Source organism: Camelus ferus, chromosome X (assembly GCF_009834535.1).
Source record: "Camelus ferus isolate YT-003-E chromosome X, BCGSAC_Cfer_1.0, whole genome shotgun sequence".
Lineage (NCBI taxonomy): Eukaryota > Metazoa > Chordata > Mammalia > Artiodactyla > Camelidae > Camelus > Camelus ferus.
In genome coordinates this window covers 4,754,798-4,782,179 of record NC_045732.1, presented here as the reverse complement: position 1 = coordinate 4,782,179, position 27,382 = coordinate 4,754,798, and positions in this window count along the sequence as shown.

The window sequence follows — 27,382 nt, the reverse complement described above, 5'->3', positions numbered from 1 at the left end:
AAGTCTGATTGCTTAGTAGGAAGAAGCTGCTGACCAAGTTGTTACTCTGATGCAGACTGGCTCAGGACCCATGATGGGCTTGAGCCAGCAGGTGGGCACATGAAGGGCTTAGGTAGGGAAGACATGGATAAAAGACCCAAAGATGTAGTCTGGGGTCAGACAGATCTGAAATCTTTGTGATGTGGAGGAAGTCACTTTACCTTCCTGAGCCTCAGTTTACTCTTGTGTAAAATGGGAGTAATAGTTATTGCTCAGCACACCTCTCAGGACTTTGGGGAGGGTCAAATGGCATAATGGATGATAAACTGATTTTGAGAATTATAACAAACTCTCCTTGTTTTAGGTGTGTGTGTGTGTGTGTGTGTGTGTGTGTGTGTGTGTGTGTGTGTGTATTCTTTCATAAGGGCTATCTATGTTCTTGAATCCAGACTCAGAAGGTGGCAAGAAGCAGCATTGGGATGACCACCATAGGATATCACTCTGAGTATGAACTTCCCCAGAAAAACAAACTGCAACATTAGCCAGGGTTCAGTTAACCTGACCCTTCTTTTTATATTCTGGAAGCAATTTAGGGTGAAAGACTTGAAACCTTTTCCCAAGATTTAGGCTACCCTATGGGCTAAAGGTTGCCTCAATGACCCTTTGAGGATCCATCTAGTCCCAGGATTTGGTGATGTAATGAAATTCAAATCAGAATTATAGTCTCATCTCTGCCACTAGCTTCCTGGGAAATCTTGTGTGGGTCCCATCTTATTTCTGGGCTTCAATATTCCTACCCCAGAATAATAGAGGTTAGACAAAATCAGTGGTTTCCAAATGCTTGTCCATGGACTGGATGTTTCAGAATCACCTGAGAAAAGACGTCCACTCAATACCTATGTAGTACCCATGTTCATAAGTTGAACCCAAATCTGATCAAATATCTAGATTAATTACCAGTTCATGGTGTATACAAGGGACAGAAGATCATGTTAATTGACACCACAGGAGAGCAATTAGCAAAATTCAGAATGTAGGAGATTCTGTAGGACAAATGTGGTTTCATCAAGAAATAAATAGAAAGAGAGGAAGAAGAGTAAAATTATGAATTAGTTTTTAATTTGCTGTTGTAACAAATTACCACAAACTTGGTGGGTTAAAACAACTCAAATTTCTTAAATCATAGTTCTGTAAGTCACAGGTCCAACATGAGTATCACTGGTAAAATCAAAGTGTTGGCAGAGTTATTTTCTTTTCCAGATGCTCTAAGGGATACTGCATTTTCTTGTCCTCTCCAGCTTCTACAGTCTGCCCACATTGCTTGGCTCATGGCTCCCTTCCTCCTTCTTCAAAGCCAGCAATGTTGAATCTCTCACATTCTTCTGACTCGCATCTACCTCTGACTCCTATCCTGTCTCTCTATTCTACTTTTCTGGACCCTATTACATTGGATCTGCCCAGATAATACAGGAAAATATCTTTATTTTAAGGCCAGCTAATTAGCAAGCTTAATTCTACCTGCAACCTTAATGTCCCTTTGCCACAACTTCACACATTCACTGCTTCCAGGAATTAGGATGTGGTCATGTTTGGGGGGACATTATTCTGCCTATCACTGAGAATTTATAGCTTAAAAGAGAATTAAGATGTGAATCAACCAAATGCAATGTCTAGTTCTTGGATTGGAACCCAATTAAAGAAACAAACAAACTGTAAAATATAAGAAAAATTGGGGAAATCTGAGCAGGGATTGAATATTTGAAGACATGAGAAATTGTTAACTCTTTAAGCTGTGATATGATACTGTGGTAATATTGGGGGAGAAAGAGTACTTATCTTTTAGGAATACATACTGAAGTATTTTAGGATGAAATGAAATAATGTTTGGGACTTGCTACAGGATAATCCAATAAGGAGATGAGAGAGTAAAGGGGGATAAAGAGTGGCCATGTGCAGACAAATGTTAAAACTGGAAAATGAATACACACAGTTTGATCATACTATACGTTCTCTTGTGTATAGACTTGAAAATTTTCATTATAAAATCATCAGAGGAAAAGATGGGCCACAAATAGTAACAATTTTTTTAACTGTACCCAGACCCTCTCGGTGGGAAGTCTAGTACACTGAAATGCCTTCTAAAAAGATCTGGGAATCCCCAGGATGTTCTCATGTATCTCAGTAATATAGTCTTTCTGATTACTACCTTGTGTCAGTCATTTTACTTCATTTTCCTCTTGCTCCCTGGTATGATGCCCCTTTTCTCTCTTTGATTCTTGGGCCACTTTGTCTGGTTTATGAAGAAAATCAGATTCTACTCTCACTAGTTTCATGTAACACAGGCAAAGGTTTTAGTGAAATCTCTAAGTCCTAAGTCCTGATACTTAGGAATGGGTTCTCAGAGACTGGGCAAATGTGAATGGCAGACCTTATACTGTACTCAGAATATTTCCACTAAACACTGAGCCATTATACTTGACACTCCCATCCTTTAGAGTAACTATTTCCCCAGAAGTCTCCTTGGTGAAGGGGTCATCTTATTGGCATTTCAGTTTTTTTCTGATTTCTGAAGTGAACATAGTTGGAATCCCTGTTATACTCATAACAACTCTTCTAATTAGGCATGAATAGCTCTACTTTGCTAATGAAGGAACTAGGGCTCAGAGGGTAAGTAATTTACCTAAAATCACAATACTAGTAAGTGATAGCCCTGTGATTTGAACCCAGGCAGCCTGCTTCCTGGGTCAGTATTCTTTCTCTTTCTTTACATTATTATATACCCACATTGGGCTTAATTTCATCTGCTAATTATTTTCATTTTTCATGATATAAATGTTGGTGAGTTGAAGACAGTGAAGATAATGGCCTGATGATAGTGGAAGGTCTATGTTAGGGTGGAGTAAGAAGTAAAATTGGAGTGAGCCCGATTACAGGTGGCCTGGAACACCAGGCTGAAGAGAATAAAATTGCTTTGAGAGTGAGACACTAGGGAAACTTTGTGATATCTGGAATAAGGTGGAGTGTGATGAAAACAAACTCCCAGGAATGTGGAGGTTGAGGAAAATTAGAATAGAGGCCTTGTTACTTTAGTTGTCTTAAGTGTTATAGAGACAAGCTTCAATCATTGGGTACTCAAACCAACAGGATCACAAAGAAGTCAGATCAGAAATAGAAAACTGTCTCTGAGTAATCAATAACTTTCATTTATGTCTATATTTCACATTCACTTTTATTTCCTTCTGAAACAGTCTCCAGGAGGCAAACTAAAAACTTAAATGTAAGAGAAAAATATGCTCCTGGATATAATTGGGGAAGAAAAATAAGTGTTTTTTACTCGTTAAAGTTCTTGGCTGGGGCCTCTGTAACAAAAGACAGATTAACAAGAGAAAAACAAACAGAAGGAGTTTATTAAAATGTATGTCTCATGTATTCAAGGAGATACCCAGGGAAAAATAGGTAATCACAAATACATAGAAAGCTATTAAAATGTCTGCAGAGCAACACAACCTGATTGTTACTATGACATGCATACAATTTAGAGGGTGGATAAATAATAAGTTGACCTCTCTCTCTCCCTGCTTCACCACCTCATAGAACAACCCCTTCACATTCACACTCACACACAGAGACTGGGGGAAGGAGAAGCAATAATGCCACTGTCTTCTTTCATAAAAATTTTCTGGACATTTAACAGATTTTTTAATGTCACATTATACAATTTGCATGTACAAATATAGTCTTTGTTCTCTCCCAAGCCAATATAACATTGGTAAACTTTGTGTTTACCAATATAAATAACAATACCAAAGCAGAGAGGGAATTCATAGAAGGGGCTAGTTTGAAACCAGGAGCCAAGTTCTGTGGCAGAATTGAGGAATGAGAAAGAATAGAGGGAGAAATGGAAGATGGTTGGAAGGAAGAAAGTATTTACTCTCTAGTAGCTTCTTATGACATCCCAGTAACATTTCTGAGGTAGGAGGCAGGTTCCCATACTTGCACTTCAAGCTTAAGCCTCTCCTAGTGGACCAGGTTCTGGAGTTGTCTGGGAGGTGAAGTCACTGGAGACCTTGATTCTCTTCAATTTACTTATGTCCCCTATCTTAGGTCAGCTGGAGTGCCACTACCCTACATGTTACTTTTGGAAGATTAAAATGATTAGAAATATTGTAAAGATTAGGAGATTGTTCTTTAGGGAAGCCAGAGCCCTGGGCAAGAGAACACACAATGACAGGTGGAATATGGGCTGCATCTTATTCTCAATTGCCTCCTTACCTGTGACCATGATTTCCTTGGGGCTTAGCACTCATTGCAACAATTTCTTGCCACAGTCCCTGGTGTACCAGCAGGAATCCTAAGACAGGAGCTGAATGACCCACAGTAAGAAAAACCTCTTACCTGGCAACCAGGTACATACCCACCTACGCCCACACACACAGACATATTTATAACTTGAAACCAAAGTTTTACCAAAAACCACTTTGATGCACTTTGATATTTCTATTCTATTCAAAAAGCTGGTCCATGAAAATTTAAAAGATCCATGAAAATGACTGCATGATCCTCTAAGAAATTGTAACCTGTTGTTTGAAAAACCAGTGTTGTACTAGGGGTAATAGCTATTCCAAGGATTGCCATATAAGCTTGATGGAGGGAGACATGCCAAGCCTCAGTTTTATCATCTGTACAGTGGGAATAGTAGTGCTACCTACCTCATATGGCTGTGGCAAAGAATGAATGAAGATATATATAGAACACTCAACACAGGGTCTGACACATGCTAAGTTCTCAAATAATTGCAGTAAGCTGTTTTACATTCTGTGGCAGCGAGGTGAATGGACTTAGCCATGTTGGCAAGTGAATGTTCACCATTAGGGGTGTTTAGGGCAGTTTTTTTATCTTACACCTTTATTGTGGTATGGTTTCTGTACAGTAATCTGCACATATTTCTGATGTACAATTTGATTAATTTTGATAGATGTATACACCAATGAAACCACTACCACAACCAAGATAGTTAACACTTCCATCATTCCCCAAGAAGTATAATTTTCAAATTCCCAATTTATTGCTTCCCATCCCCTCTATATCCTGGTAATCATACATTCATACTCTATGTCTGTAAGTCTGTTTCTGTTTTGTAGCTAAGTTCATTTGTGTTATTTTTCTTAGATTCCACATGTAAGCAATATATGGCATTTTTCCTTCTGGTTTAATTCGTGTAGAATGATGATCTCCAGGTACATCCATGTTGCTGCAAATGGCATTATTTTATTCTTTTTTATGGCTGAGTAGTATTCCACATTTTCTTTATCCAGTCATCTGTTGATGGACATTTGGGTTCTTTCTATGTCTTAGATATTGTAAATAGTGCTGCTGTGAACATTGGGGTGCATGCATCTTTTTGAATCGTACTTCTCTCCAGATATATGCCCAGGAGTGGGATTGCTGGATAATATAATATTGTAAGTCTATTTTTAGTTTTTTAAGGAATCTCCATACTGTCCTCCATAGTGACAGCACCAATTTACATTCCCACCAACAGTATAGGAGGATTCTCTTTTCTCCACAGCCTCTCCAGCATTTATCGTTTGTAGACTTTTTAATGATGGCCATTCTGACTGGTGTGAGGTGATACCTCATCATAGTTTTGATTTGCATTTCTATAAAAATTAGTAATGTTGAACATCTTTTTCATGTGTTTGTTGGCCATCTGTATGTATTCTTAGGAGAGTTGTCTATTTAGGTCTTCTGCCCATTTTTTGATTGGATTGCTTGTTTTTTTGATACTAAAGTGGACAAATCAATATTGTTAATATGGCCATACTACCCAAGGCAATATACAGACTCAATGCAATGCCTAATAAACTACTAATGACATTTTTCATGGAGCTGGAACAAAAAATGTTAAAATTTGTATGGAAACACAAAAGGCCCTGAATATCCAAAACAATCTTGAAAAAGAAGAAGAGCTGGAGGAAACATGCTCCCTGAGCTCAGACTATACTACAAAGCTATAGTAATCAAAACATTATGGTACTTACACAAAACCAGGCACATAGCTCAATAGAACAGGACAGAAAGTCCAGAAATAAACCCACACACTTGTGGTTGATTAATCTATGACAGAGGAAGCAAGAATGTACAATGGAGAAAAGACTGTCTCTTCAATAAGTAGTACTGGGAAAATTGGACAACAACCTATAAAAGACTGAAATTAGAACATTCTCTAATACCATATACAAAAATAAATTCAAAATGGATTATGAAAGACCTAAATGTAACACCAGATACTATAAAACTCCTAGAGGAAAACATAGGCAGAACAATCCTGGACATAAATCACAGCAATATTATTTTTGAACCAGCTCCTGGAGTAATAGAAATAAAAGCAAAAATAAACAAATGGGATATAATTAGACTTAAAAGCTTTTGCACAGCTAACAATATCATCAACAAAACAAAAAAAACTACTTACAGAATGTGAGAAAATATTTGTAAATTATGTGGCTGACAAGGGACTAATTTCCAAAATATAAAAATGGCTCATACACCTTTAGGGAAGTAGCTTTTAAACTGCTCTGAGAATTCCCTAATGGTTCCATTGAGTGTCCTCCATTACAGCCATCAAGGTGATGGTGTTGGCTAAGTGGGTACTACCCAAGGCTGTCACTCATTTCAACAAAGTAATTCTGTTTTTTAATCATGGCCTTTGATTGCCTTTGAATGGAAAAACTGTTTTTGAAAACACTTGAGGAGGAATAAAAGCCAATCACTGTCTGAGTGGCTGGACAATCCTTAGAGGCTGGAAATACTTGTAGTGAGCAAAATAACTGAGGCTGTTGGCAAGCTGGAGAGTGGAGTGGAGGCAGTGGAGGGGAGGCATCATTTTCCTGAAAATATCCATCAAAATCAAGATGTTTTCAAGGCAAGGGAAAGGAGGTAGACTGGTAGATTAAAGTGTTAAAAGTATAAAAATACATGCCAATAAGTCTTTTTTCAGCATGTTGGTAACCACAGGTAGGGTTTCTCCATCAAAGAAGTTAATTCTTTTCCCACTAGTAGTTGCAGCTGAGTAGGGAAAGAGACAACATTCAGAGGTTTGTCATTGACATAATAGGGGTGTCACCACTTAAACAGTCGCATCTGTGGAAGAGGCTGAAAGTGGGCTTGAAAGACCAACTTGACCTGTGGAAGAGGCTGCGGGTGGATTTTAAAGGTTATTATTAATATTGTCAATTCTGAGAGTTCACTGATTAAGACCAAACAACTGGGTGAAAGTGAACAAGAGACCATCAACCAGTTGTTTGTTCAACTTCTCAAAGAAACAGCCAGAGGCTTGGTGACACTGAATGAGGGTGTGTCTTTTCAGTGCCATTCAAATGGAGGTCCTACAGAATAGGAAACAAAGGAGGTGGCTACCTGGGTCTGGCCTTTTTATCAATTTAGCCCCTGATCTTGAGATCATAACCTATTTCCCCAATTGTGTGTGTTGAGGGAGAATGTGGTGGAGGCTACGTTACAATCTGTCTCCTAGGGTGGAGGGTGTTCTTTGCTATGTTTATGATCAATACAGGTACTGTAACTGCTGATTAGTGATATTGATCACATATAGATTAATAGGAAAACAGGACTGAGAAGTAAGTTGGGAGCTCCACAGCTGGCAGAGGGCTCTTAATTCAGTTTAATAAGCAAAGATGGTACTGGAGTGAGGAGTTGGAGAGGAGGGAATAGAATGGAAAATTTTCCAAGATTTATAATACTCCAGAAAATCCTAAATCCTCCTCTTAATAGTTGAGCATCTTTGGGTAAGTTTATTCATTCATTCTCTCATTCATTCAATAAACAGTAATGGGGCACCTATATGTCAGGCACTGTTCTAAGAGTAGTTAGATAAACACCCTCACAATTTTACCACAATTCAGTCCATCAATCAACAGATATCATCAAGTACTTACTTTGTGCCAAGCTCTGTGCTTGCTGTGGAGAACTGAGCAGTGAACAAGACAGACAAAGACTCAACCCCTAAGGAGCTTTCATTCTAGTGAAGAGGGACAGGCGAGGGAGGAGACACATGATAAACATGCAGCAATTAAAAAAAGAAGAAAATTAACACTTGTAATATTCTGAGGGAATAAATGGGATGACATATTAGAAAGCAACTGTAAAAGGGGCAGCTACCTAACATAGGGTGGTCAGGGAAAGTTGCTCAGCTGAGACCTAAAGGATAAGAGGAAGCCAACTATGCAAAGAAGCAGGAGAAGTGCATTTTAGGAAAAAGGAACAACTAGTATAAAGGCCTTGAGATGAGAAGAGGGATTGGCTATAGAGAAATAAAAAGGAGGACAGTGTGGCTGGATTATGGTGAGAGGGGGTAGGTGGGCAGAAGAGAGTGGTGCCAGAAGAGATAGTGGAGATAGAGAAAGGATTCCTTCTGATCCCATTCCTTTGTTTGTAAATTAGAGATAATAATAATAATAGCTGGTTCATCTCTCTAACCCCAATGCCTAGTACAGAGCTTGACACAAAGTGGGCACCCAATGAGTGTCAGCTTGGTGGGTTTTTTTTTTATTTTTTATTGAATTATAGTCAGTTTACCATGTTGTGTCAATTTCCAGTGTAGAACACATTTTTTTCAGTTATACATGAACATGCATATATTCATTGTAACATTCTTTTTTTCTTGAGCTACCACAAGATCTTGTATATATTTCCCTGTTTTTACAGTATAATCTTGTTTATCTGTTCTACATGTGCTTGTCAGCATCTACAAATTTTAAACTCCCAGTCTGTCCCTTCCCACCTCCTTCCCCCTTGGCAACCACAAGTTTGTATTCTATGTCTATGAGTCTGCTTCTACTAGCTTGGTATGTTTATTGCCTTATAGAGAAGTCAAAGTGAGGAGTGAAGGGAGAGACCTACTTAAAAGTGTCTCTCTAACATCTATGCCAACCAGTGCTAGGTATAGTGGGAAACACATGGGAAAAAAACACAAGGTCTCAGGGAAGTCAGCTTATGACCATCTCCAAGGCTGGCTCTTAGAAGGAAAATGCAGTGCTCTGGGATCACTAGAAAACCAAAGTTCCTAGGACCAAAAGGAGTTTCTGCTGGCACTCTTGGAGCCTGGAGTCAAGCCAAGTGACTGGGCCAGTGTCCATGTTAATTTCTGGGCTATAAAAAGCCTCCAGGTGAGGAGCTTAGGATTGGCAGCATGCGAGGCCCAGGAAAGTTTCTAAGAATCTATTTTTCCATCTGACACAGTAAAATGTTTGATCAGAATCTTTGGAGATGATGATCACATATTGACAACTGGGCTTTCACTTTGCTTTTTAGTTCCAAATCTGACATGATTTTCCCAGTTCCCTCATCTTAAAGACTCAGATCTTTGAATCATAGAACCTCTGGACAGGAAGAACCCCAAAGGTCACTTAATCCAACTACCCAGCTCCCAGCTAGATGCGATCACTCCCCTCTTAGACATTCATTATGTCTTGATTTCTTCCACATCTCTGCTAGAGAACAAAAGTGGCCATGAATGAGATGGTTGCTGTGTCTCAGACCCTTGGCTAGGCACTTTGTACCTATTATATCATTTATTATTAAAAAGAGCTCCATTTCAGAAATATGGAAATGAAGCTTAAAAAGGTGAAGAAATTTGTATAAAGCTACACATTCTGTAACTAAGCCAGTTACACTCAAGTTTTTCCATGATGTCATACTGCCACTAATTATCTAGTCTGTTTAGAATTCTTCCAGTAACATGGAATATACACCCTCAAGAGGAGACTGATTCTATTCATGGGCACCTCTGACACTGGAAAGCTAAAATTGGTTTCCTATGTCTTCTACTCTTGGGGACTTACATAATGAGTGATCAGACTTTATAGACCAAAAGATAAAGATCATGTTCTTTGAAAGTTTATCCTGGATCCTGGCTTTCAATCTTCCCTACAATGTGCTCTTTCTATACCAGTGTCCTTCAGTCCTTGTAGCCCTGTTTAGTCAACTTAGGCTGCTAAGTTGGGTGGCTTATGAAAAACAGAAATTTATTTCTCACAGTTCTGGAGGTTGAGATGGCCAAGATCAAGGCACCAGCAGATTCACTGGCTGGTGAGAGACTGCTTCCTTGTTCATGGATGACTACCTTCTCAACATGTTCTCATGTGGCAGAAGGTTTCAAGGGAGGTCTCTGGTATCTCTTTTATAAGGTTCCCACTCCCATTTATGAAGACTCTTCCCTCATGCCTAATCACCTCCCAAGAGCCCTACCTCAATTATCATCACATTGAGGATTAGATTTCAACATATGAATCTGTAAGGGACACAAATATCCAGTCCAAAGTACACACCTTCCTTTGGCATCCCCATCTCCAACATTCAAATCCTGATGATAACAATACTCTGAGATAGGTATTATTAGTATTATGCTTACTTGGCAGATGGGAAAACTGAGGTTTAGAGCAACTGAGCAACCTGCCCAAAGTCACACAGCTAGTAAATGTCAGAGCAAGGATTTGAACCTAGATCATCTTGGTCCAAAGCTATGCTATTTACTATTACACTAAACCACCAATCAAACAATGATGATCTTTACAGTGATGACCACATTATTAATTATAAATGTGTTAATTCTATTTGTACTCAGTTTCATACTTTTCTCAGTCACATTCACCTGCATGATCTCATCATCTTTGCCCAGGTACATGATCTTATTTTATAGATGAAAAAAATTGAGGCCCAAAGAAGTAAGTGCTTTGCTCAAGATTACAGAGCAAGTTAGTGGCAAAGTTAGGACTGGACCCCATATTTCCTGATGTCCCATTTATTATCCCCTTTCATTTCAATAGTAGCCCAGGGTTTCACTGTATGCTAAACTCTGGAGTGTACAAATGGTGATCTCAGTGATTATCTGTGGTCTTGAGTTTCTGTACACTATGATATTTTTAAGTACTGACTACCTGTCTAAGGTGTAATAATGTTATTTTGGTACTTTAAAAAGTCTAAAATATGAATCATTTATATCTTGAGATATATCCAGACAATTTTATGCTGTGTGTGTATGTGTTTATTGGGGATAGTGGCATGGAGACAGGGAAGACATTTAAATAACCAGCTAGGCATAATGTGTTAACTGATGAGTGAAATTTAAGCAACTGCTATGAGACATAAAGGGAAAGGATAATTAATCTGATCAAGGAAGTTGGAAAGAAGAGACATAGAAGACAGAAGGAAGATACTCTAATGGAGTCTTAAAAAAAGGGCAGATTTCAATAATGGGGGATGAGTGAGAGATGATATTTTAAACAAAGGAAACATATGAGAAAAGGCCCAAAAGGGGAAGGTCTGACCCAGTTAAAGCACAAGGAGGAGGGCTGCAGGGGTATTCTAGAATTAGTGTCTTAGGCCTATGGCCATCTCAAATGAGATTTAGTCCATCCAGTTTCTATCACCACTACATTCTCAAATTCTTTTTATGGATACATGACAGGAAAGCTTCTGGACTCTGCTTACATACCTCTAGTGATGGGGAGCTCACTGTCTTCTAAAATAACCCCCCTTTACATTATTGGCTGATAAGTTGGTGGTGTTTGGGGGGACAATATTAAAGATAAAATTTTAGATACATGATTAGATCATGTTTGGGCATTTGTTTCTGACTTTGTTTTGTCTTTTATCTTTTCCCCCCAGTTTTATTGAGATATAATTGACATACAGTATTGTATAAGTTTAAGGTGTACAACATAATGATTTGAGTTACATATATCATGAAATGATTACCACGATAGATTTTGTGACCATCCATCATCTCATATAGATACAAAATCAAAGAAATAGAAAAAAATTCCCTTGTGATGAGAACTCAGGATTTAGTTTCTTAATAACTTTCATTTATAATGTACAGCAGAGTTAATTATATTTTATTATGTTGTACATTATATCCCTAGTATTTACTTATAACTGGAAGTTTATACCTTTGGACTACCTTCATCTGATTTCTCCAATGGAAAACAGTATGGAGATTCCTCAAAAAAAAAAAATAGAACTGTTATAGAATCCCAAAATTCCACATCTTGGTATTTATCTGAAGAAAACAAAAATTCAAAAAGATAAATGCACCCCTACATTCATTGCAGCATTATTTATAATGGCTAAGACATAGAAGCAACCTAAATGTCCATCAATGGATGACTGGAAAAATAAGATGGGGTAAATATATACAATGAAATATTACTCAGCCATAAAAAGATGAAATCTTGCCATTGATGACAACATGGATGGACTTAGAGGGTATTATGCTAAGTGAAGTAAGAGAAAGACAAATACTGTAAGTTCACTTAGATGTGGAATTGAATAAACAAAACAAATGAACAAACATAATCAAACAGAGAGAGTCAGATACAGAAAACAAACAGGTAGTTGTAGGAGTAGTAGGGATTGGGGGAGGAGAGAAATAGATGAGGGAGCTAAAAAGGTACAAAACTTCAGTGATGAAATAAATGAGTCACAGGTATGAAATGTACAGTTTGGAAAATATAGTCAATAATTATATAATATCTTTGGTGACAGATGACAACTAGATTTAGCATGGTGATTGTTTTGAAATGTATAGAAATACTGAATCACTATGTTGTGTAACAGGAACAAGTATAGTGTTGTAGGTCAAGTATACCTCAAAAACAAAACAACTTCATAGAAGAGAGATCAGATTTTTGGCTACCAGAGGTGCGGGTTGGGGGAGGGTGAATTAGATGAAAGTAGTCAAAAGGTACACATTTTCAGTTATACATAAGTAAGTACTAAGGATATAATATACAACATGAAGATAATTGACACTGCTCTACAAAAAAGTAATCATCATAAAGAATTTTTTTTTTTCTATTTCAAGTCTAGACTAGTTGGAGAGCACTCTTTTGTTATGGGCGTCACACAAACCTGGCAGCTCTACAAAATCATCCCATAAATGAGTCTGAGCAAGACCCCTGAATCAAAAATCCAAAGAGGTACACCAATTCTTCTGCCATTTTCATAGTGATAGGCGTCACTTTGGAAGCAATGTTCCAACATATTCCTGACCACTGAACCAAGAGAAGCTTCCCCTGAAGTATCAGGCACCTATATTTTCAAAGTACTTTTTTCCTGCCTTCTGGAACATAGAAGGTAGGTATTATTAAGGTATATACAATATTTGTGATTCCCTACTTCCCTGGTTCCAGAGACACGATGTTATCAATGTAGTGTGGACCAAAATGATGTCCTGTTGGATGACGAGATAATCAAAGTTCTTTCATTCTGAATTGTGACAGGGAGCCAGAGAGGTGATCTATCTCTGAGGCAATAGTTAAATATACTCTTCTCACCACCAGGTGAATTGCTTTTGGTATACTTCATTTATTTGAATAGAAAAAAATACATTTTCTAGATTTGATACTGCATACCTGGTGCCTGGAGTTTTGTTAATTTACTCCAGAAGAGAGACTATTCCTGGAACAGAGGCTTCAATTAGAGTAACAACTTACAATAAGTAAGCTTACAATAGTTAGCTGTCATAGTTTAAAGTCATCTTCACTGGTCAAGTTGGGGAATGGCTGGTCAGAGGAATTTACCTGTTAGGCCATAGATATAAATACAATTTGAGACAGAAGTAAGAGTACTATAGGAGTAGTCATGAATCAACTGCGTGTGCAACTTACTTGTACCCTCAGGGCTTGCTTTGTTCCAGTCCCATATACACTTCTTTCATCCAATGATGGAGTGGCACAAGGCTCCTCTGACATTATAGCCAGGTAGATCACAGAGTATTCAGATCATGACAGACGTGCACCTCTCCTGTAACTTTCAAGGTTTTGATGGTAGTACTGTGCTCTTTAATTCCTCAGGGACGTATTGGACCTTCTACTTGTTTTTTTTTTTCCTGCATAATGTTTCATATGTCAGAGAACTGAGGGATTGTGCCTATTACTGAAAAAATGGTCAAAAGCATAGGTTGAGTTTGTAGTCCCAATGGCTTGCTATGAGGAGGGCTTCAGTCAAAACCCCATTTATCACCTGCTCCCCTGCCCTGTGATCCTCCATTGTGACCACAATGGCATTCTAGGTCCATACCTTTGGGTATTTTTCTTTCCCTGGGGCTCAGTTACCTGAATCAATGGCTCCATCTTTTTTTTGGAGAAATAGGAGTAAAATGAACAGAATAAACTTATGATGTTTTAGCAGGGTACTTCATGAAGGGTATCAGGACCCTGCTATATTTATGATGCTCTGAGGATTGGGTGAGGACCCATGACTTTATAGCATAGTGGCTCAGGCCAGACTTCCTTTCAACCACTTGGAGAGGGATTGTTGTTTTCTTTGTTGTTATTGTTTTTGTTGTTAAATAAACCAAATAAGGTCTTAAACTTCCTGTTGAAAGTTTAACAGGGGAACCCCAGTGATGTATGTAGGCCAGAGATCTCATCACAACATCCATTTTCCTGCTTATTGCTCTAAGTATGCCCTTTCTGTGGCAGTTAAGTCCTGTCATAGGGACTCTGCCACCTTTGACTCCCTTTACACCTACTGAGATCAGTCTGCTCATTTTAATGGTAGCCCCTTCCACCAACATTCCTTAACTAGAGACAGTAGCCTGTAGAATTGTTTTTGCTTTTGTTTTTACTTTGTTTTGTTTTAAGGTTCTAGTACTTCCTTCAACAACTTCCTCATGTCCTTGGCTGAAGAGGGTAATTCCAACCCTGTTAGGAGAAGGCAGGAAGGACTTGCAACATAAATCCAATCCAACATTCTTGTCTCCCTAAATCTTTTATTTTCTCTTTCTGCATTGTACCAAAGGATCTTGAGCTTTTTGTAACTTGTAGCATGGGTCAGCCTTCAATCCAAGTTTGCATTAGCCAACCCAAGTAAGTTTAAAAGCTGAAGGCCAATACCTAGGCTAGTACTTTCAATACAGAATTTCTAATAATGGTGCCCAGGTCATTAAATTCAACCAAATTCAAAGTTATATTTCAACCGCCTTAGTCAAGAAAACTCACAAATTTATTTCTGCAAATGTTTTCCAAACTTTATATGATAGTTTCATAAACCTCTATAGTTCCATAAGATTATAACCCTTTCCTTCCCTACTATCATTCTTCACTTCATCCCCTAAACCATATTTGGTCTTGATTCTGATCACCAGCAGAGCAACAATGCTGTGAGGCAGAATGGAATTGTTAGCTTTCTATAACAAGGGAGGCACAGTTTATTGGTGGGCTTTGTCAATTCAGGATACTACAAGTCCTCCAAATATCCATGTTCTGTTTGTGGGGATCCCAGTCTTTCCCATCTAATGCCCTAAATTGCTTCACATACAATGTCCATCTTGGTGGATCTGTGAATTCAGTTACTGACATTGGAACTCAGCAAACCACAGCATCGGTCTCTGAGTCTGGTTTCCAACAATCTACGCCATACACTACAAACACTGGGAGAATTTTCTATATTATTACAGACCAAATCCAAGTTAAACTTCACACCTTTACCTTGAATCTTCTGCCTGCCTGTTATCCAGTAGAGTTCAAGGAACCTTGAATGATAGTCCTGACAGAATGTACCACTTAGATGAAGAGGTTCCCCAAAGGGAAATCAGAGTTCTTATACCAAAAGAAGGGGGAAGGAATGCTAGATAGATAAAACCAGTGCCTAGATACTACCATATCTAGCTTATAGCTTTTTTCCTATGTGGAGAGCTAATTATTCCTACATCTTTTATCAAATACTACATCTTCTTATTGAATTGAAATGCTATCTTTATCATAAATTATATACACATGGCTCTTGTTACGGACTTTCTGTTCTGTTCCACTGATAGATGTGTCCTTTTGGTTTTTCCCCCATTGGTCTCTTTGTCTATTCATGCACTGGAACCATGTTCTCTTAATTACTATGTCTCTGTAGTAGTTTGGATATCTACTCTAGTAAGACCCCTCTGACTGATATTTTTATACTTTATGGAAAATTTCAGGCGTTAAGAAAGAAATACTGAACAATATTACAAACATCCGAGTACCCACTGCTGCATTACAAATACAGGCAAAGGCCTTTTCTTTATAACATTACCCTACCTTCTTCTTGCCTTCAGAGGTAATCAGTATCCTGTATTTGGTACTCATCCTTCTTATGCACATCTTTATACTTTCACCACATTAAGCACATATCCTGTAGCAATAGGTAGTGATAGTGATAGGTGATAGACATAGAAATGTAATAATACTTTTCAAATATCCTCACTGATACTTATTTTGCATGTTTAAATTATATAGCATTTTAAATTGTGAAATAGAACACACATATATAAAAGTGCATATAACACAAGTGTTCAGTTTAGTGAATAATTGTGTAATCATCCAGGTCAAGAAATAGAACATTACCAGCTGACCCTATCCACTCCTACAGACCCTCTGTGTGTTCTTTCCACATCACAACACCCTCTTACTACTCTGAGGTGGTAACTACCCTTCTGACACCCTAAATAATCCCTAAGCAATATAATCCTTAAGCAATATAATAATCCCTAAGCATAATAGCAATCACTGTTATTATGCTTTATATAAATGGAATTATATGATATATATTCTTCTTTGTCTCTCTTCTTTCATTTAGCACTTTGTAAGTTTTATCCATATTGTGTGTGGCTCCATCTTGTTCATTTTTTTAGGTGCATGTTTAAAATTTTTATATAAGTTGCATAATTCAGAATAAATATTGGGACTTGCTTTTCTTACTCAACATTATGCTTGTGAGATCTGTCTCTGTTTTTAAGAAGCTCTAATTCATTCATTTTTAAATGTGCATAGTAACCTATCAAGTGAATATATGGCAGTTTATATAACTAGTTCAGTTCCTCTGTTGATGAATATTTACAATATTTCCAACTGTTTTATCATTCTAAACAGTGCTGCTCTCAGCATCCTTACACGTGTCTTCTTGTACACATGTGCAAGAGTTTCTTTAAAGCATTACCTACTAGATGCCAGACTGCTCTTCAAATTAGCTTACCATTATGTACTCCAACCAATAATGTCTGAGAATACCCATTTTTAAAATATCCTCACCATGCTAAATATTCCACGACTTTTCAATGCTTGCCAACACAATGAGTTGCAAGGTTAATGCACTATGGTTTTTAATTTGCTTTTTCCTGATTAATACTGAGTTTGGGGATCTTTTCTTACATTTATTGGACATTCATGATTCTTCCACTCTTAATTGCCTATCCATGACAGTTGCCAATTTTTCTATTGTTTTGACTTTTAAAAATTGATTTGCATTAACATTTATTATTCTGGATACTAATCCTTTGTTGGCTATATGTATTGAAAATATCTTCTCCCAGTCTATGGTGTGTCATTGTACATTGTTTGCTGATTAGCACAAAAGGTTTTGATTTTAATGTTGAATTTATCAGTTTTCTCCTATATGCCTTACAGTTTTTGTGTCTTGTTTAAGTAATCCTTCCCTCTCCTGGAGATCAGGAAGGTACTTTCCTATATTTTGTTCTAAAATATTTAAAATTTATCTTTTCAGATTTAGATCTGTACCGTGTGTGTGTGTGTGTGTGTGTGTGTGTGTGTGTGTGTGTGTGTGTGTGTGTTCTGGGAGGTAGACATTCAATTTTATGTGTTTTCCATATGGAATTTGTCTTAGTATCATTTATTGGAGACTCCATCACCTCCCTATAGATCTGCAATTTCACTTCCATCATATACTAATAGTCCATATGTGGATTGTTTTGTTTCTAGTCTCCCTATTCAGTTCCATTGGCATTTCTGTCTATTGCTACACCAATGCCCCACTGCCTTAATTACTATGTATTTAAATTAAATGTTGACATTTAGTGGAGTAAGACCTCCTGCTTTGACCTTCTTCTTCATGGGTGTTATTTCACTTATTTCTTGCTGCATAAGAAAGCACCCCAAAACTTAGTCACTTAAAACCACAGATTTTATTATATCTAGTGACTTGGTGAGTGAGTCATTTGGCAGGGCTCAAGTGGCCAATTCATTTGCTCCATTGGTGTCAACTAGGGTCACTCAGTGGTATTCTGTTGGTAGCTAGGCTGCACTGCAGGGTCCAAAATAACTTCACTCATATGTCTGGTTCTTTGAAGGAGACATTTAGAATGCTGGGCTCAACTGAACTCCTCTACTTCTCCATGTAATCTTAGGGCCAGCCCATTGGTGTCTCCAGCAGGGTAGTCAGATTTGTTACATAGTGGCTCAGGGAGAATGCTGCCAGATTTAGCAAATAAAAATAAGGGATCTCTAGAAAAAAAACTGTTGTTCACATAACAAATATTTTCTTAGTACAAATAGGACCATACAAAGTTTGCAACATACTTATGCTAAGATTTATTAGCTGTTTTTCTGAATCTCAAATTTAACTGAATATCTTACATTTTAACTGGCAACCTTATTTTGGGCTTCAAGAGACCAAGCCAGAATCTACAAGCACTCTTAAAAGTTAAGCCCAGAATGGGCATAGCATCACTTCCATTAGTCAAAGAAGTCACACAACAGCCCAGCTGCAAGGAGAGGGGAAAGAGACCCACTTCTCAATGGCATAACTGTAAAAGACTTTGCAACTATATTTTATTTGCTACAGTGTTTTGGATATACTGAGCCCTTTGCTCTTCTATATAAATATCAGAATCAGCCTGATAAATTCCATTTTCCATGAACATCAGTTATACTTTTATTGGAATTGTATTGATTATAGAGATTAATTTTAGGATAATTAATAATTTTACAATTTTGAATCTTCTTATCTGTAAGTATAGAGTATTCCCTGTTTGAGTCTTATTGTATATCAGTGAAGTTTTATAATTTCCTCCACAAAGATCATGCATGTCCTCTGATAGATTTATTTCTAGGGATCTTATAGAGTTTGCTTCTGCATTCTTTAAAATTACATTATTTGTAGATTGTTGATGTGTAAGAATGTAATTGATTTTTATGTACTGATCTTATATTGATATAGCAAGCATACTGAACCCTCAGTAGTTCTCTTAATTCATTTATAGATTATCTGTGGCTTTCTATGTAGTCAAACATACAGCATCCATTAAAAAAACACTTAAGGCTATTCCTTTCCAAACTTTACCCATAGTTTTTTGCATTACTGTGCTGGTTAAGATACCCAGAACAATGTTGGATATGCAGCGATAACAAGTATCCTAGCCTCAGGCTGCATGCTTCTGCTGTTTAACCACTAAATATGATATACACTGTAGGCTTTAGGTAGACAGCCTTTATTCAATTAAGGAAGTGAACTTCTGTTACTAGTCTGCTAATTTTTTTTCATTTTAAATCATGAGTTGGTATAGAATTTTATCAAATGCCTTTTCTTCATTTGTTGAGATACTTCATGGGGAAAACAATTTGTACACTGTAAGACACTAAAGGAAATAAGGGGTTTGTTTTATACTGAGACAATTTTCAACATTAAAACATTGTTCATGTGTTCTTAACAATTTGAATATGTGGGCTCCCATATAAGGTTACTTCCAAAATCAAGAGTGTAATTGTGAATAAAGGGAAAGAAGTTTAATAGATGATAAAACTAACCTACAAAAATCACATCTGGAAGACACAAAAGTATGCTTATTTCCATTTATTCAAATCTCATTATCCCAACACAGATGTTGTTGTATAGGACAACTCAACAGCACACATCTGAAAGAACATACAAGTAAGACTAGCCAGAGAAATACTGGAAAAGAAGAGTGCTGCATCACGAAATGAGGATGGCTAACACTCCAGGTATTCAAAAATAGAGGTATTTACAAAGCAGCAAAATTTACAATAGCCAAGACATGTAAACAACCTACATGTCCATCAACAGATGACTGGATAAAGAAGCTGTGGTATATTTATACAATGGAATACTATTTAGCTGTAAAAATGACAACATAAAGCCATTTGCAGCAACATGTACGTCCCTGGAGAATGTCATTCTAAGTGAAGGTAGCTAGAAAGAGAAAGAAAAATACCATATGATATCACTCATATGTGGAATCTAAAAAACAAAATCTTATGGTAGCTCACACACAAAAAAAGTTGACAATGAATATATATATATGTTCATGTATAACTGAAAAATTGTGCTCTACACTAGAATTTGATACAACATTGTAAAATGATTATAAATCAATAAAAAATGTTGAAAAAAGACAAATGAACTTAAATATAAAACAGAAACAGATTCAGAGACATAGAATATAAGCCTCTGGTTGCCAGGGGGGAGGTGGGTGGGAAGGGACAGACTGGGAGTTTGACATTTGTAGATATTGACAGATACATATAGAATAGATAAACAAGTTTATACTGTGTAGCACAGGGAAATAGATACAAGATCTTGTAGTAGCTCATGGTGAAAAAGAATATGAAAACGGATATATGTATATTCATGTATGACTGAAAAATTGTGCTGAGCACCAGAAATTGACACAACATTATAAACTGACTATAACTCAATACAAAAAAATCAGGTGAGATAATAAAAGAAAATAGAGATATTTAAAATGGGGTATTGGTGCAGGACTAGACATACAGATTAATGGAATAAAATAGAAAAGATCCCAGGGACTCAATTACATATGCAAATGTAATATACAATTAAGATAGCTCTTCAATCATTGCAGAAATATGGACTTCTTAATAAATGGTGTTGGGATAACTGAATAGTTATAAGGAAACATGTACAATTTTATGCATTACATGTTAATTTCCAAGTGGATATGGTATTTAAATGTATATTTATACAATGGAATACTACTCAGCCATAAAAACCGACAATATAACACCATTTGCAGCAACATGGATGCTCCTGGAGAATGTCATTAGAAGTGAAGTAAGCCAGAAAGAGAAAGGAAAATACCATATGAAATCACTCATATGTGGAATCTTTAAAGAAAAGAAAAAAAAAAAAAGACAAATGAACATGAATACAAAACAGAAACAAACTCATAAACATAGAATACAAACTTGTGGTTGCCAATGGGGCAGAGGGTAGGAAGGGATAGATGGGATTTTAAAATTGTAGAATAAATAAACAAGATTATACTGTATAGCATAGGGAAATATACACAAGATCTTATGGTGGCTCACAGAGGAAAAAAATGTGACAATGAATATATATATGTTCATGTATATCTGAAAAATTGTGCTCTACACTGGAATTTGACACAACATTGTAAAATGATTATAAATCAATAAAAAATGTTAAAAAAATAAAGGTTTGAAACTATAGGATTATTAGTAAAAAGCTTATATGAATTCTTCTGCAAAATGGAAGTGCAGAAATCTTTCCTAAAAATACTCAAGATTCAGAATCAATAAGAAGAAAAGCATATACATTTAATTACATAAAAATGTAATTTGAAAATTTTGTATGATGAAAGTATTCCATAAGCAACATTAAAAGCCAGGTGACAGACTGGAGAAATATTTACAGCTTTTCCCTTGGACTGAATTAATATATTTAATATAAAAATAGAAACCCCAGAGAGAAGTTCCTAAGATGGTGGAGTAGTAGGACACTGATAGCTCACCCTCTCCCACAAATACACCAAGACTCACATCCACAGACCCACTCAGCCAACCAGAGCACCTGTGGAACTCCGACAGAACATCATCCTCTTCAAAAGACAAAGATGCCAAAAATCTGGTAGGAGAAAAGGAAAAAAGAAAGAAGAAAAGGCAAAATAGTGCAGGATGGGTCCTGCGGGGAGGGAGTGGCAAAGGAGGACTAGAGCTCATTTGCTGGGTCTCCCCCTCTCCAACAAAGAGGCCAGCAGGATGGACAGGGAGCCTCTAAGGCTTGGATCTGTACGGAGCACCCCTTAACCAACAGAACTAAGTTAAATGGGAACATAAGGTCCCTGTGACACCCAGCCTGAGATGTGAGCTGACAGCTGGGGGCCGAGCCAGGCTGCCCGAGCCAGTCGGAAGACTGGGGTGGCTGCACTGAGGCAATCCCAGGGGACTGCAGGATGCTGCACAATGTGGATGAATGGGTGCACAGGGCAGAACAACCTGGGCCCTCCATAAAACAACACAGCTGATGTACCCTGGGGGGAAGGGTGCATACCCCCATCTCTGAAAACCCGCAGAAGGTTTTTGGGTGGAGAGTCAGGGCTCAGGCACAGCTGCCATATCCTCTGGCACTAAGCATACAGTAGGGGCAGGGTTGAAGCCTGAGTCCGCACATGGGAGCTTGGCAGCCTCAAAGCCCAGACGGCGACTTGTTTGCAGCCTGATGCAGGTAGGATAATTCCGTCCTGGTGCCTCAGAAAACTCAGGCCACTGGGACGGACAGGTGTCTGGATTTTGGCACAGAGCAGTGGCGGGGCTGTTCCACGGTCTTACCTGAGCCCTCCTGCAGACCGCCAGCTCCAGGCAGAGAGGGCGGCGGCACAGAGCTGTGGAGGGACAGGCACCTGGAAGAGGCGGGTATCCACCCCCCCCCCCCGCCTTCCCGCAGGAAAACAGCACCTGAAGGCTGTGCTGGGAGGAGGCCCAATCCGCCCGCCTAACTGGCCAGTCTGCAACATCTGACTGCGGCTTAAGGAGGGGCAGTGACCCGCCATCCCATAGCGAAGGAGAGCTACACCTGACCCAGTGTTGGGAGGGGGAGCGATCTGCTTGCCGACAGGCACTGGGAGCAGCACAGACGAGGGCCCCAACGGAGGGCCTTTGGAAACAGCAAGCTGAGCTCATGAAACAGGGCAAAGATAGAAAAAATTCTCATTAAGAGTACACAGTCTCCAGGAGAACACCACCTCTTTTATTTTAAATCTGATTTTACCTGTTCTATTTTCTATTAACTTTTTAATTTGTACTTTTTAAACAATTACATATGCTTCCAGTTTTAAAACTTTTAAAATTTTTCTTTAAAAATATTTTTAGTATTATTATTATTTTTTTTAACATTTTTTATTGATTTATAATCATTTTACAATGTTGTGTCAAATTCCAGTGTTCAGCACAATTTTTCAGTCATTCATGGACATATACACACTCATTGTCACATTTTTTTCTCTCAAAGTTATCATAACATTTTGTGTATATTTCCCTGTGCTATACAGTGTAATCTTGTTTATCTATTCTACAATTTTGAAATCCCAGTCTATCCCTTCCCACCCTCCACCCCCCTGGCAACCACAAGTCTGTATTCTCTGTCTGTGAGTCTATTTCTGTCCTGCATTTACGCTTTGTTTTTGTTTGTTTGTTTGTTTGATTGTTTTTGTTTTTGTTTTTTAGGTTCCACATATGAGCGATCTCATATAGTATTTTTCTTTCTCTTTCTGGCTTACTTCACTTAGAATGACATTCTCCAGGAGCATCCATGTTGCTGCAGATGGCATTATGTTGTCGGTTTTTATGGCTGAGTAGTATTCCATTGTATAAATATACCACATCTTCTTTATCCAGTCACCTGTTATTATTATTTTAAAAATCCACATCATTTCATCTTTATTTCTCTTGGTTTTTATCTACTGTTATTGATTATACACAGGTTTCAAATATTTTTTTCCCCCTTTTCTCCTTTTTTAAAGGTTTTTAAAAGACGTCTCAACCCAATTGTTATTCTGCTTCAACTTGCTCTTCTATTATTCATTATAGATTGTTTTCAAACACCTTTTTCCTCCCTACTTTTAAAATTCTCTTTATTTTATCTTTTTTATCTATTCTATTTTCTACTACCTTTTTAATTTCTACTTTCTAAACAATTGTATATGCTTCTAGTTTTAATTCCTTCTGAATTTTTCTTTTAAAGTAGTTATATTATTATTATTTTTAAAAATCCACCTGATTTCATTTTCATTTATTTTGGTTTTGATTTCCTGTTATTGATTATACACAGGTTTCAAATATTGTATTTTGCTCTATTTTCCATTTTTAACAGGTTTTTAAAAAGACATCTAAATTCGATTGCTAGTGAGATTCAAATTGCTCTTCTAGTATTGATTATACAATGTTTCCAAACCTTTATTTCTCCCTTCTTTTAAAATTCTCACTCTCTCTTTTTAAGTTTTATTCCTACATAGGTATTAGATAGATAAATAAACAAACTCCTTAAGGACCACAATACATAACTGATACTCCATAAGCCACAGTTCCAGAGAGATATAAACAAGATGAAGAAGCAGAGAAACCATTCCTAACTAAAAGAGCAAATAAAAACCGCTGAAAGAATGATCAATGAAATGCACATTGATTGCCTACTAGATGAAGATTTCAAAAAAAGAAGCGATCAAAATACTGAAGGAACTAAAAGTGATAGAGTTTAGAGATAAAAAAAGTCAAAAATGAAACTGAAGCTATAAAGAAGAGACAAGTAGAATTGGTAAACTCATTTGCTGAGGTGAGATCTGATCTAAAGGCTGTGCAAAGCTGACTAGCTAATGCAGAGGAATGAATAAGTGACCTAGAAGACAGGACAACAGAAAGCACCCAATCAGAATAGCTGAGAGAAAAACAAATGAAAACAAATGAATACAGCATAAGGGACCTATGGGATAATATAAAGCATGCCAATCTTCACATAATAGGGGTCCCAGAAGGGGAAGAAAGATCAAAGTGTATTGAAAAGGTATTGGAAGAAATCATGACTCAAAACTTCCCAAATTTAAAGAAGGAATTACATATCCAAGTACAGGAAGCTCAGAGGGTCCCAAACAGGAAGAAACCAAACAGACACACACCAAGACATATCATAATCAAGATGGTCAGAGTCAAGGATAAAGAAATGATCCTAAAGGCAGCAAGAGAAAAGCAAAGAGTGAGCTACAAGGGAACCCCCATAAGGCTCTCAGCTGATTTGTCTACACAAACACTACAGGCCAGAAGGGAGTGGCAAGATATATTCAAAGTACTGAATAAAAAAAAGATGTAGCCAGCAAGGCTATCCTTTAGGAAAGAAAGAGAGATAAAGAATTTCACAGACAAGTAAAAACTAGAAGAGTTTAGCAACACTAAACCCATGTTAAAAGAAATATTGAAAGTTATATTCTAAATAGAAAAGAAGCAGCATACTACAGAAATGAGAAACTCATAATGGAAAGGTGATAACTCATTAATTACAAATAGAATAAACACGAAATTGTGAAAGAAGACATCTAAATCATTAAGAGTGGGAGAGGGAAGCAAGAAAATACAGACAATTTTTTTCTTTCTTTTAAAATTTTTTTGTTCTCAGTAGGATGGGTTTGAGATTATATTACAATGAGTTTAATAAAAACAGAATATTAATGGGTTAATAGACTTACAAAAAAGGGTAACCACAAACCAAAAACTTACAAGGGAGTCAAAAAACTAAACAAAATCCATGATAATACAAAGGAAAATCACCAAACCACAAAAGTAAGAAGAAAGGAACAAAGAGGAAATATCACATCAACTGGGGAAAAGTTCAAAATGGCAATAAACACACATCTATTGTTAATTACTATAAATGTAAATGGACTAAATGCTCCCCTTAAAAGACATAGAGTGGCAGACTGGAAAATAAAGCAAAAGCCTTCAATATGCTGCATACAGGAGACCCACTTTAGAGAGAAGGACACATATAGATTGAGAGTGAAAGGATAGAAAAGGATATTCATGCAAATGTAAAAGACAAAAGAACATGTGTAGCAGTTCTGATTTCAGATAAAAAGACTTTAAAACAAAGCCCATAAAGAAAGATAAAGTAGGACATTTAATAATGAATAAAGGAGTAATACAAGATGAGGATATTACACTCGTTAATATATACGCACACAATATAGGAGCACCTAAATATATAAAAAATTGATAACAGAGATAAAGGGGGATATTGATAGGAATACAATCATAGTTGGAGATTTTAACACCACATTAACATCACTAGTAAGGTCTTCCAACAGAACATAAATAAAGCGACTGAGAAAATAAATGATACAATAGAAAAATTAGACTAGGTGGATATTTTCAGAGCATTACACCCCCCCCCAAAATAGGATATACATTGTTTTCAAGTGCACATGGAACATTTTCTAGGACTGACCGTGTACTTCGGCACAAAAGAAACTTCAATAATTTTAAGTAGAAATTATCTCAAGCATCTATACTGACCACAATGCCATGAAACTAGAAATCAACTACAGAGAAACAAAGGAGAAAAAAGGATAACATGGAGATTAAACAATATGTTATTAAAAAATCAATGGGTCAAAGGTGAAATAAAAGTTGAAATTAAAAAATACCTTGAGACAAATGAAAATGAAAGCACAACCACACAAAATTTCTGAGACACAGCAAAGGGAGTGCTAAGAGGGAAATTTGTAGCGATACAGGACTTCCTCAAAAAAGAAGAATTATCTCAATTAAACAATCTAACCCATCAGCTAGAAGAATTAGAAACAGAAGAGGAAAAAGCCCCAAAATGCAGCAGAAGGAAGGAAATAATAAAGATAAAAGAGGAAATAAACAAAAGAGAGATTTAAAAAATCATAGTAAATATCAGTCAAACCAAAAGCTGTTTTCTTGAAAAAGTAAACATCGACAAACCTCTGGCCAAACTCACAAAGAAGAAAAAAGAGAGAGCACAAATAAACAAAATAAGAAAGGAAAATGGAGAAATTACAACAAATAAAAAAGAAATACAGAATGTTATACAAGAATATTATGAAAAAGTATATGGAACCAAACTGGATAACCTAGAGGAGATGGACAAGTTTCTGGAAACATACTGTCCACCAAGAGTGAATCAAGAAGAAACTGACCACTTGAACAAACTGATCACTAGAAATGAAATCGAATAAGCAGTAAGAAAACTCCCTACAAAAAAAATTCCAGGACATGACAGCTTCACTGAGGAATTCTAACAAACATACAAAGAATTCATAGCAGTCCTCAAACTCTTCCAGAAGATGAAAAGGAGGGAATATTCCCAAATTCATTCTCTGAAGCTACCATCACCCTGATACCAAAACCAGGCAAAGACACTACCAAAAAAGAGAATTATAGGGCAATACCACTGATGAACATAGATGAAAAATCCTCACCAAAATATTAGCAAATAGAATCCAACAACACATAAAAAAGATTATACATCATGACCAAGTGGGGTTCATCCCAGGAACACAAGATTGGTTCAACATATGCAAATCAGTCAATGTAATACATCCCATCAACAAGAGAAAAGACAAAAACCATATGATCATATCAATAGATGCAGAAAAGGCATTTGATATAATTCAACACACATTTATAATAAAAACTCTCACCAAAATGGGTATAGAGGGAACATATCTCAACATAATAAGAGCTATATATGACAAACCTACAGCCAGCATAGTACTCAATGGTGAAAAATGCATAAGTTTCCCACTAAAATCTGAGAAAAGAAA